Source organism: Copadichromis virginalis, linkage group LG15 (assembly GCF_057382275.1).
Source record: "Copadichromis virginalis isolate Kocher_CV1m ecotype Utaka linkage group LG15, C_Virginalis_male_GT1.1, whole genome shotgun sequence".
In the NCBI taxonomy this organism is placed as follows: domain Eukaryota; kingdom Metazoa; phylum Chordata; class Actinopteri; order Cichliformes; family Cichlidae; genus Copadichromis; species Copadichromis virginalis.
The window spans coordinates 1,727,059-1,739,615 of record NC_140632.1 but is presented as its reverse complement, the minus strand read 5'-3'; the positions used below and the strand labels follow the sequence as shown (position 1 = coordinate 1,739,615).

The following is a 12,557-nucleotide window of genomic DNA, read 5'->3' as shown; positions in this document are numbered from 1 at the left end:
GCAGGTAAAGTCTTACTTTAAAAAAAAGTGAGAAAATGATATGCAGTGGACATGCCACTGTGAATAAAGCTGTGTGGGAGCTTTTCCTCAGTTACAGTCTCAGGCGTTTGTCACACTGTGAGATACATGTGAAAATAGAATTGCATTAGAGTTAATGACCAAGACCAGGATAATGACCATGGCCAGCCTCCAGAGCACACATGTGCCAAAAACCACAGCTCCTCCTGTGGCCACTTGAAGCTAGTGCCAGTGCCTGTAGAGTCGCACGGTGCAACTCACAGCATTACAAAGTGTGTTTATACCCAAGAATGAAATACAGTGGGCTCGGCCTCTGTGTACAGTTTAGGGTGGTGAATATTTTTCTAATGTGTCCTGACGCAGGCTGTTTGTGATTTTCTGACAATTAATTTAATCTCTGTTGTGTACTTCAGCTTTGATGATGAAATACTAGCATTTTATTAACCTGACCTAACCTACTCAGGAACATGGCACGTATCCATCTGTCTAACTGAGCCAGACACATCCCACCCATGAGATGGGCGATTAGGAGGTATACAAATAAAATTTACATCTCATTTTTATTTGTCAGAGAAAAATATTAGAATAGAGTAGAATTAGAATGGAACAGCCCTTTATTGTAATTCTACATGTACTACAACATGCACTGATAAAAGCTATTTTGGAGAGAGGTATATATAATTATGCAAATCATGTAAAATTTACTCTATTATTGCACTCAGCCAAGGAATTATAAAGTAATGGGTTAATTATACCCTTTTCCTAACAGTAACAACATTACATTAGAAAATACAGTAAAACAATGAGTCTTATGTTCCTAATTGCGCCAGACCGCGCTTTTTGACCAAGCGGGACAGGAAGCAAATTCTGGGTCCTTTTTCCGGCTTCCAACAAACCCGATCGAACCACAGAAGTGAAGGTAATCTATTTACACAGGGTGAATAATATATAATAGAGTATGCAAATGGTGATTTTTGATGTGATGAGCTATTACACTTCACTTGTATTGCTTACGTCTGTGTAATGCACCATTACTTGAAATAAAACTTTGAATCTGCTGCTTTCTGTTAACCGTCTAGACAACTGCCGGTAAGTTGCAATGAAATGTGTTCAGCGAAAGACTGTGGTGATCTGAAAATGATGTGCCGGGATTGTGGCGTTCTCGGCGGCTCTAGTGACCCTCGAGCTCTCGGCTAGCTATCGAGCTGGTGGGTAACAGACGTCTCCGAAAATGTTGGAGCACTTTTGCAAATATGCGATGTCTCGATAAACGGAGCAGATAGTTGAAGTTTACACACCCACATTCTCGCCTGAAAATATGTTAAAAGTTTATTTTGTGACCCAGAAAGATTAATAAGAGTAATTTTAAAACTTAGTAGCGGCTGCCATTGCCGGAAACTGGAGTTTGGCTGGGCCGCAATATGAATTCTGGGATATAGTGGGTCACGAAGGACACACCCGACCCATCCTTCAAATTCGAGGAAAAGGAGGACGCATTTGTCGGCTGCATTCGGAGGAGTCCACGAATTTGGACAGCCTTCGCTGTGGCGTAATCGGTCTACAAATGCGGCCTTGGGAGGATGCAGCCCATGAATTTGAATCACAGTCTTTGCAAACTACTTTCCTGCTTTGATAGAAAACAAAATGGACATCAGACGATTTTTTTGAGAAATGAGAGGCGCAATCCTTAAGTTGTGTTGGCTCTGCTTCTGGGTCAACACATAAAACAGGTAAACAAACTTAAATCCTGTATGTCTTTGAGATTCTATGAACATTGGGCAGATCATTCCCAGCAGTCGTGTTTTAAACTCTTAAAAATCAGCTGTTGTTTCTGTCTGCGTCTCCCCATTGATCTGTAGCTCCTCATCATCGCGGAGAGTTCACGGAAAGCTTTCTCTCAGCTGTAACTGGCGGCTTTGGTATAGCAGCACCAGAACTTTCTGAAAAGCTCTGAAGCATGCTTGCTTGTATTTAAAAATGTGCGCGGCAGTAGTCGCTTGTTCTGTCATGCAGACACAGCTTTGCTCACGTATCTGCTTCATTATCCGCTCAGATGATCGCACTGCGTGGAAACACAGCAGCATCATGAACTCCAGCTATAGAGAGATTTTTCAGAAGGAAAACAAATAAATAAAAAAACATTCATGTTATAAATATGAGATCTGGTCTGTCATTTAAAATGTATTTTTTTTTGTCCCCTTCTTAGATCATCGAAGAGTTCAGATGCATCACCAGTTTCGTTGGTGGAGACATTCATGCTGAAACTTGCTGAGTACACACGAGGTCTTTTGCAGCTTATGCCTGCTAAAGGAGGAGCTGCTGGTTCCAAGATGAGACCTCTGCTGGACACTTTGAATGACGCATGTTATTTGACTAAATTCACAAATATGTAATTATGGAGGGCTGCAGTGGGTAGCAAGAAGGTCCTGGGTTCGAATCCTGGCCCAGGGTCTTTATGCATGGAGTTTGCATGTTCTCCCTGTGCATGTGTGGGTTCCCCCGGGTACTCCAGCTTCCTCCCACAGTCAGAGAGCATGGCTGTTAGGTTAATTGGTCTCTCCAAACTGTCCTTAGGTTTGAGTGTGTGCGTGCATGGTTGTTTATCCTGTCTGTCTCCGTGTTGCCTTGTGATTGACTGTCCAGGGTGTACCCAGCCTCTCACCTGTTGAAAGCTGGAGAGAGGCATCAGCCACGTTTTTGTTTTTAATTCAGTCTTAATGTAAGTAAATCACTCGACTTAGTCTTTTCACTAAATTGTATCTTCCTACAGACACAGAGCATTGAGAAGAAAAGGGATCTCCTTATCTGCTGTCTCATTAGCTACCTCGGGGAAAGACAAGAAGATCTTTTTCATGACTGCCAGGTTTGTCATATTGATAACAGATTACTTATTAACTCAAGGGATCCTAATGTTCTTCTCTCCTGTCCTCTCCTATCCCCTGTTCTCCCCTTCTCCATTCATCTTCTGTCCACTCCCCTCTTTAGATCAACTGAAATGTATTGAAAAAGCATCTTAAATAAAATAAAACGTGTGCATGCTTTTTGTTTCTTTCTTTTTAACACGTAGGAATGTGAGGATTACACAGACAATATGATGAAGGTGATCGTGATCCACAACATCATGGCTGAGGAGGATCCATCAGATGTGACCGTTGTGATTGAGGGAAACCAAGTGATGGAGGGATGTGGAAGCCGAACAAAGGCATGTGTACTGCTGATGGGACTGATATATGCCCTCAACCTCGAATATCTGAAGGAGCTGAAGAACACATTTGATACTTTTCAAAAACTTTTTTTGGAGCTTGACGGGGCCAAACTACTGAAAAAGGTCAAAAATAAGCTTGTGCAACACACACACGTTTCCCCTCCTGTTCCCAGAGGATCTTTTGTCCAGACATAGCTTGATGGAGCTGTAATTTTTCTTCTGACAGCAAGCACAGATTTAATGTTGGTGTTAGTGTTCTGTATATGTATCCACATTTTTGATAACGTACATGCACAGAAGCAACCTTGTAGAGTTTCTGTGCTTTTGGCTTTTAAAATGGACTAAGTGGCCTTTTTTGTCCGCATTAGCTGTTGTGTTGCACTTTATTCTGTGATTTTATGGAATAAAAACATTGAGATGATGAACCATCTGAATGTCTTTTTTGGGGGGTGCATTTTACCTTATATGAATAGGTGATGTTTATCAACTGACAATTAAATTTTATTAGTAATTATAAAATTAATTTTACCTAATTTCAATGAGTAAGTAGCTGTTGAATATATACGTAAATATGGGGTAAATTTTAAGTATTTCATAGCTTTTTATTGAAGCTATTTTATACACAATATATTGACTTAAATCTACCCCAGAAAAGTCCATGCAAATTGTTACCTCAGATTTATTGGGTAAATTCTTACAGTGGGCCCTTTGTTGATTAAATTGTTTCTAGCTTAACAATCTAAACTGCAGACAGAGTGCAGGTTAAAGGCGCTTTGATTTTCAAATTTGCAAGATAGTTCCATCCTTTATTTACAGTGAGTGTATTTCCAGATGGAAACACATCAACACAAACCAGCCAAACGTTTATAGCAGACTGAATGTTATGGAGTGATTTCTTTCTACAAACCTCGCTCACCCATTCACACACTTCCTGTTCCTAAGCTCTTTTAACCAACATTCAGCCACTCTGAGGCCGACTCAGGGTTCACTATGATCATCGAGGACACTTTGACGTGTAGACGAGCCGGGGACTGAACACGATAAGCAGACGATCTGCTCTACCGACGTCCTGATTGTTGCCTGTTGCACATGGAAACATTTTACTCTGATTGCTGCACACCAGTGACCAGAAACCCGAATGCTGCAATGATCATGCATTCGGGGGACGTAAATAATCAGGCTCCTCATTTTTTCAATAAAAAAGTCATATTCAGAAAACGATCAAAACCCGGATAAAACTCAAAACAGGAATATTAATGTGCATTCAGCGTGAAGCTGTCACAGTGGTAGAAGCAGCAGCAACTTACCCTGATTTCACTTTCCCTCTCTGCACAGCAGCTCTGTGGCATCTGGACTGCCTCCATTTTTCTTTTTTTTGCGAGCATTCATTTTAATTCTAATGCTGGAATATATATAGCGAGCGAGCTGCAGAGGCTCAAAGGAATGGCCAGCCGAATGTTCCCAGGATATCTCTCCACTGCAGAAAACTATTGATCCATCTGGTATAAAGAATCTGTTTTTCTGGGCACAAGTATTGGCTTCACCTAAATTCACTTGTTGTGGAGGTATTTTCACGGTTTGACTAGAAGAACATCTGTCAGCCAGCACACACAAACACACACACGAGCAGGCGCATAGATTCAACGCCCTCACAGAAATGAACAGGTTGTCTCCAGTGGAAAAAAAAAATCACATCCAATGCTAATCAAATGAATCAGTTTAAGTGCATTTCTGCCCTCCTATTTATCAGCTGGCTCTGTCTAAACAGCCGCTGATAATGCTGTGCGGTGCACATTGAGGCAGGGGCTCGTATCGACACACAGTGGGCGCCCATTTCACGCCTGCCCAGTTCAGGGGCTAATGAGTGCAGTTAGCATCTCACAAGTGGGCCTGCACAGTAATCGAACATCATTAATTCTAGTGCGATTCATTTTGTAACCAAATCACTGATCAAAGTCCATTTCAGCCTGCTCTAATAGTGCCCGTGGAAAAAAATAGATGTATTAATGTCAGGTCTCTGCATACCAGTAAACAAATTACGTGGATTCCATACGTGTCGGCATCCTTGATTAAATGCAATGATTACATCTGAGGTTCAATATTAGTTTTCATCTTTGAGCAAAATGATTTTTGATTAGCTTAAATCGCTTCCCGTCATCCGGGGATCCGACTCGGATGCCAGAGTCTTTCAGTCAGTTTTACTAAAAGTTCTCTCTGAAAATTAAAAAGAAACACGTCAAGAAAATTCTGGTTTGTTTCTAAATATATAAAAAGTGTTAGAAGTGATTAAGTTGTGAAAACATTAAAAGTTTCTTGTGGCACCAGGACATTAAATAGTTTTTCATAACGTTTGACATTCATTTGCAGAAGTCATGCTTTGATGATGCACTGAAGGCATATTTATCAAGATACTCCCCCTTCAGTAGTCCACATAACTCCTCTTAATTTTATAGATGATGTATGTCTTTCATAATGACAATCCAAATTCATTCTTCAGACAGGTGGGTAAGACATGACAGTAATGTTTAATGAAGCTTCCTCAAAGAGCAAAAATCCCTGCATTGTGCAAGCAGGAAACAACAAATGCTCGATAGAAGAAAGTCTAATTACAGAACAAAATGGGAAAAAGGAATCCAGAAGAAGAAAACAAGGCAGAGGAGAAAGTAGAGACTAGGGCTAATTTGGAAAACAAGATAAAGACCCACCTAATTGGACTGGGAGAAGACAATTACAAAGGCAGAGGAAATAAAAAAGGCAAAGACAGGAAGGCAGCTGATTAGCAAAATAAAGCAAGAAACTCCAAAAAAAGACATGAAACCGAAAGTTAAACCCTTAGAAACTCAAGAGAACGGACGCCACCAAATAAAAACAGGAACCATACGAACATTTATCCTCTAAGCTGACCTTCATATGATTATCGTCACTGGCAGATGCGCACACCCACCGCTGATAACAATACGCGCTGTTGTCATAGTGTTTTTAAGTCAGCTTTGTAGGTTACAAGTCTAGCTGGTGAGAATGCGCCGCTGTATTCACTGTATAAAATCCCAATACAGAAATCTCAAAAGCTGTAGTTCCTATAGTGACCACATGAGGCAGATTCTCTAAGCATGTTAAAATGTAACCAGCCAATGTTACCAGCATTAAAAACATAAAAGCATATTGTTGTTACTAATTTGCAGGTACATGTGCCTGTGCCATAGGGAGTATAAAAAATGGACGTACCCCTCGGGGTCTCAAAAGTGATACTAATGTAGAATTGCTTTAAACTCGCCTTCTTTTTAATGGCCAGCAGGGGGCGACTACTCTGGCTCTGAAAGGACTTGCTCTGCCCAGGCTGTAAAGAAGCCTCCTTTGTTCTGTGACTTCAGTAGGTTTAAAAAAACTACTTTATGGGCTCATTCACTAGTTTTAGTTGAAATTATTATTATTAGTTTCAGGTTATCAAGAGAATGGCTCATAACTAACAGATATAAATCAGTGTGTTAAGGCACAGCGGGTTTTTATGTAGGAGCAGTTTGGTTACATAGAGTCAGTTTCATGTGATGCTACATAATGTTACTGTGTTTGGATTATTATGCTGGACTTGTTAACTTTAAAAAATCTATGAAAAAAATATAGCTAATTCATGAGTAATCTATTAGGAGCAAGAGATGGGTGTATATAAATATATCTATGTGTCACACTTTTACATTTTTGGGTAGTGACAAGCATGAATAAGTAAGCAGTTGCTAAAGCGCTCCATTCCACCTCTTGTTTGAGGTTTGAGAAGCCACATTTTTAACACTGAGTTTCTTACTCTATTGAGAGGCAACAATTGTGTAGTTGTCTCCTACACTTTAAATGCTCATTTTACAAGTATTTGGCAGGGCAATTGTCAACAGCTTGAAGCACAATTGGAACAGACTGGAAGGAGGAGAACAATAGAAGGAAGCTACAAAAACCCATCTTTCTACCTCTGCTCTTAAAGGCCCGCAGGACCACAGAATGCACAAGCAGAGTTCAAGAGCAGCACAAGATCTGTTTTCTTCCCCTTTCATAACAGCTTTGAGATTCCTGGGTATCGTCACCCAGCTCTCTGCAAAGCCCCCTATGCTTAGTTGACCTGGTAAATATTCCCATCTGCGAGCACGGTCCAGCAACTACTGGTCAAAACCTCCAGGTTTCCATCTTACAGCTGAAACATACTAAAAATATGCAGCAAAGGAAAACAACCCAAGAATGAAGAGTCGTACACAGAAGACCCTAAAAAAGCAGAAGACTCAATTTCATGTGTAATCTATCACAAAGGCTTCCCATGGAGCAGATAGCAGGGTCACTAATGATGACACCTCCTTCATCAGCAAGACTGAAGGAGGTGTGTTTTTGCCTTAAAAGCCATCATCATATGTATTAATCAAAATGAGTGGTGTCGAGTTTCTTTTAAAGAAAGAAAATTGGAGCAGGAGCCTGTTATTCCCTAAATGTTTAAATGAATATTGTACTTTAGATTTTGCCTTACTTAAAATTAATGCGTTCAATTACATTCGCAGATGGAGAATAAAGGAAAGCATTAGGGCAGAAGTGCAGAGAAGAATAAATGCTGCAAATTTTATTGTGAACTGTTTTCTTTAGTATCAGCTGAAGTGAAATGATCACAAATTCCCAATTCATAATTGAAATAATAATTCACAATTATAAACAGCGTGTATCAAAAATAATGACAGGATTTCAAAGTGCTGTAATTCCACAGCCGTTCGCCGCTAACAATAAAAACGTGGACTGCTAGAAATAACGGATTTGTGAGTTTCGCGGTAGCCACTGTTACGTGCTGGTACAGCACGTTCTCACTCCCAAAGCGTAACATTTTATGCTAGGTGATAAATCGTCAACATATTACGCTTCCGGGCACCCGACACGTCCCTATATTACGATAACGAAAAAATGAGGAAACATGAGAACCGTTTGGAATGAATCTACACATGCATGTTCGTTTTACTTAAATCACTTCGGAAAAAACGATCTAATGTCATTAAAGTGCTGGTTAGGGTTAGAGATAAGGTCAGGGTTGGAATACAATGCTGGAACGTGTATTACTGCGGGAGCGTCATTCTGCTGGATTTCATCCATAACGCGGCGCGTAGCATAAGAACGCTGAAGGTCACATTTCACATTCCTCAGGAACGCCTCTGGATTTGACAAATCGTCAGGATGTTACCCCTCGGGAGTGAGAACGGGCTGGTTCGCAAGTACATGTCTGACTATTGTTTGGACATGTGTCGTACGTGTGGAGGGGGACAAACTGAACACTTGTGACCACAGTCAGTTTTATATGTAACACTTTATACTCAACCATGAATATTATGAACTAGTACCGTAAGCTTGTGTCCATTACTGTACTGTACACACACTTACCTATCAGTTGTCGCCCACCCCCGACCCCAAATCTGACTTTATAGTCCATAAATGGACAGGTTTCTTTTCTTTTTTTTTGCCTGTCCCATTTGGTTCTTCAGCCGTCAGAATTGTTGTCTGAACACCAACAAGGAGACCCGATGGATTTACTTTGCCAAATGGATCATCACGGTCTTGCCATATTGGTCTATTTGATCGACCTTTGTTGTCATTATTTATTTTATTTTATTTTCAGTTGTTACAGACGGGACAGACATGACTGAGGGACAGGAAAGGGAGAGAGAAAGATGAAGGGAAAGAAAAACAGAAGGGAAGAGGGACAGTGAGAAAGAAGAGAAAAACAAATCTCCTGGATCACCTGTTGAGAGAAAAAGAAGAGAAAACAAGCAAAAAAACAGAGCAACATACTAAACACAACACCATCACGTTAATCTAGCTGAGTGTAAACAGCAGTAAATACTAAATATTGAATGTTGTTGTGTAGCAAGCAGGGCCGACAGCGCACAATGTGCTTTGAGGTAGCAGCCAATAGAAGTGTAGTTTATGTCTATGAACAGTGAACACCTGTGTGCACACCTGTGTGGATCAGCGCGCTTGTATTCAAAAGGTTTCCCCATGTAATGGTCTGCTAGAGCAGCGGTCCCCAACCCCCGGGCCTCGGACCGGTACCGGTCCGTAAGTCGTTTGGCCACGAGAGTTGAGGCTCAGGTTTTCAGCATTATTTTGTTAGCGTTTTTATCGTTAACTCGGTTTTCCTGGGTCTTTTCACGTGTGTTATGAATAACTCTTCTATTTTTCAGTAGCGGCACTGGTTTTATTTTGTTGTATTTTTCCGCGACACCTTAAAGGCCGGTCTGTAAAAATATTGTCGGGCATAAACCGGTCCGTGGTGCAACAAAGGTTGGAGACCGCTGTGCTAGAGGATGTAGAGAGCCATAGCCCCGTCCCCCAGGGCATGAAGCAGGCATGGAGGAGATCCAGGCCCCAGACATCCAGAGGCCCCAGAGTGCGAGAGCCCAAGGAGGACCACCGGAGGGCTCTGCCGGCAGCCAGCTGTGCCAGAGTGAACCGAGCCGCAGGCCCAGAGGCCGGAGGCCCGAAGGCCCCCTACGCCCCGGAAGAGGCCTGACCGAGCAAGAGGCACCAGGCCCTGCCAAGTAGTCACCGGGAGTGAGCTGGTACATACCTGAGCGCCCAGCCCCAGACACCAAGAACCACCAACGCACCGACCCCTGAGGGCATCAGTTACCGACAGGGAGTGTGGTGAGACAGGCCTTTGGACAGGTTTCTTAAGTACTACAGAATTATTTTATGTGTTGGGTTTTTTAACGCCAACAAAGTTATACAAGCGAGAAATTCAATCACCTGACACACAGATGGTTTTTTTTGCTAAACCAGTGCAAACGCTTTTAAACAAAACTAACCTTGTTCATCACTTGTTTATGTCGTTTCCTGTTCACCACTTTTTGCAGTTTGCTTTCTTTCTTGTTTTTTATTGCATCCATTGAATGTTTTCAGCGAACTGCGCACTCATTCATTTGCAATTAAACATGAAATGGTTTGTTCAAGATTTTCTTGGAAATTGTCATTCCCTCCTCCTCATTTGCCATCCTGAGTCACTTCAGCACTATGCTATGCTGCACAACATGCAGCGGGTTACGCTTAGCTGTAGCACTTATGGGAAAATGCAATTATTCCATTTCATCCTCATGCAGAGTTTACAAGATGCTCCCACCTCTGAGCCTTCTTTTATAGCAGTAATTATAACAATAAAATGATGAGGCACTATAAAGTGTCTAGTATGCCTGCATCAATGAAAACTCTACCGGTGGGCATTATAAGCCACTTTCACGTTTTTGTTCATTTGGTTGAGAACATGATGGAGCAAAAACAGACTGAAAGTGTTAAGACAAAAGATATATGCCAAAGTCAAACCAAATATTTAAGGAAGCTTTACATGGCCTGTATTTGTATAGCGCTTTACGCTACATCCAGTCATCCACACATTCACACACTGGTGATGGCAGCTACCTTGTAGCCACAGCCACCCTGGGGCGCACTGACAGAGGCGAGGCTGCCGGACACTGGCACCACCGGGCCCTCTGACCACCACCAGTAGGCAACAGGTGAAGTGTCTTGCCCAAGGACACAACGGCCGAGACTGTCTGTCTCCACCCAGCAACCTTCCGATTACAAGATGAACTGCCAACTGCCACGATTTCCCCTATATCACTTTAGGAAGTCCACCCCAGCCTGCATTACTAACTTCTTTTTAAGTTTGCCTTGGAGCTAGCCGAGGTGCCAACGCATAAAGCATGGTTTTAGAAGTGTGCTACTGCTGGTCAGTCAGCAGAGTGTTTGCAAAGACTTTAAGAGGAGGAACATTACACCAGGAATGAGCTACCTTATTCTCATCAAGCAGCATGTCACAGCAATCTCAGCTCAGCAACAGCAACTTCTTCCTAGGGACATCCCCAGAACCATACATCCCTACATCCATGTTTTTTCTCACCCTACACCGAACTTGAGGTCAGGGTGTGGCTGTGACAGGCCAGGTAACCCGGATGGGTCACCAACACATGGAGACCAGAGATGGGCTCCATCTGATTATTTTTTTCAAGTAACGAGTAAAGTAAGGGATTACTATTGCAAAAACGGTAATTAGATTACCGTTACTTTCCCGTAGGAACGCTGCGTTACTGCGTTACTAAAACCGTGATTTTTTGCGAGAATGTCTCACGACAGTGACGTAAGCGAGTGCGACGTTCGTGACAACAGCTGTGTGCAGATCAACAATGGATCACATATCGATTGTGGGAGAGAGAGTATGAGCGTGCAGCATTTAAAGCGTGGAAGTACTGACCTTACTTTGAGTTTGATTCCATAAAAAGTGACAAAAACATTAGTGTCCGCTGTGCGTGGGAAGAAAACTTCTTTTTACAGCGAAAAAACCCCTAAACTTCCAACAAGCACCGAGTAGCTACGACGTAATGGGAAACTCACAGAGAAACTCGCGGATTCTTCCACTGACCGCGGCACACCTGCACCAGGGTAAACCTCCGCCTGCCCCACTCCTGCTTTACAGGTGAAAATAGAGCAACAGGACCGCTGAGTCTTTGACTTTATTTATTTTCTGCTGTGTTTTACTTGCATCTATTTGAAAGACTGAGTGTAAACACACACAAAAAAAAAATTTATGTGCTGGAATGTGCAGAAAATAGGTTTAAATGTTAAACAAATTTCTTCCAGTCAGAGAATGTTGCAGATAATAAAATGTTTGCTTAAAGTTAAAAGATTAAAACTGATAAAACAAGTTTTAAAAAGAGACTTTTCCATTTGATTACATTTTGTATGATGGATTATGCAGAAAAAGAAGAATTGGGCTGAAAGATCTATCACTTTATCACCTCTTCAGGTTGTAAATCGTGTTTTTAAAAAGTAACTAACTAAGTAATTAATTACTTTTGAAAATAAGTAATCAGTAAAGTAACGGGATTACTTTTGGGGGGAAGTAATCAGTAATTAGTTACTGATTACTTTTTTCAAGTAACTTGACCAACACTGATGGAGACAGACAACCATGCAGTACCATCAGATAACTTAACAAGCACTGGACTCAGGGTGGAAGCCGGGGCACCCAGGGGAAAACATTAGAGCAAATTCTATGTAAACAGCAAAGAGGAAAATTGGACTGAAGCAAAGGGAATAAATCATTCTAAATTATAAAATGTCACTGATATATGTCAAAGAATGAGCTTTTCTTAAAGGTGGAAAGGGGCCATAATATTATCATTTGGGAGTAACTGCCCTAGCTAAAAAGTTTGCCATCAGTACAGGCATTTGTGTGTGTGAGGAGTCAGCAAGAAGTGTGTCAGTTCAGTGGAACCAAATAAGCCTGTGAGCAGTCAGCAAATTATACTGGAAACAATGGCGAACAACC

The 12,557-nt window shown here is 41.6% G+C and overlaps 1 long non-coding RNA gene across 1 annotated transcript; it reads left to right on the top strand.

Annotated features, from left to right (window-relative positions):
• The first annotated feature begins 633 nt into the window (after positions 1 to 633).
• Positions 634 to 3,648, top strand: LOC146691496 (uncharacterized). The gene is made up of 2 exons (XR_014915066.1): positions 634 to 2,881; positions 3,086 to 3,648. It is a non-coding gene; the product is annotated as an uncharacterized LOC146691496 (long non-coding RNA).
• The last annotated feature ends 8,909 nt before the right edge of the window (positions 3,649 to 12,557 follow it).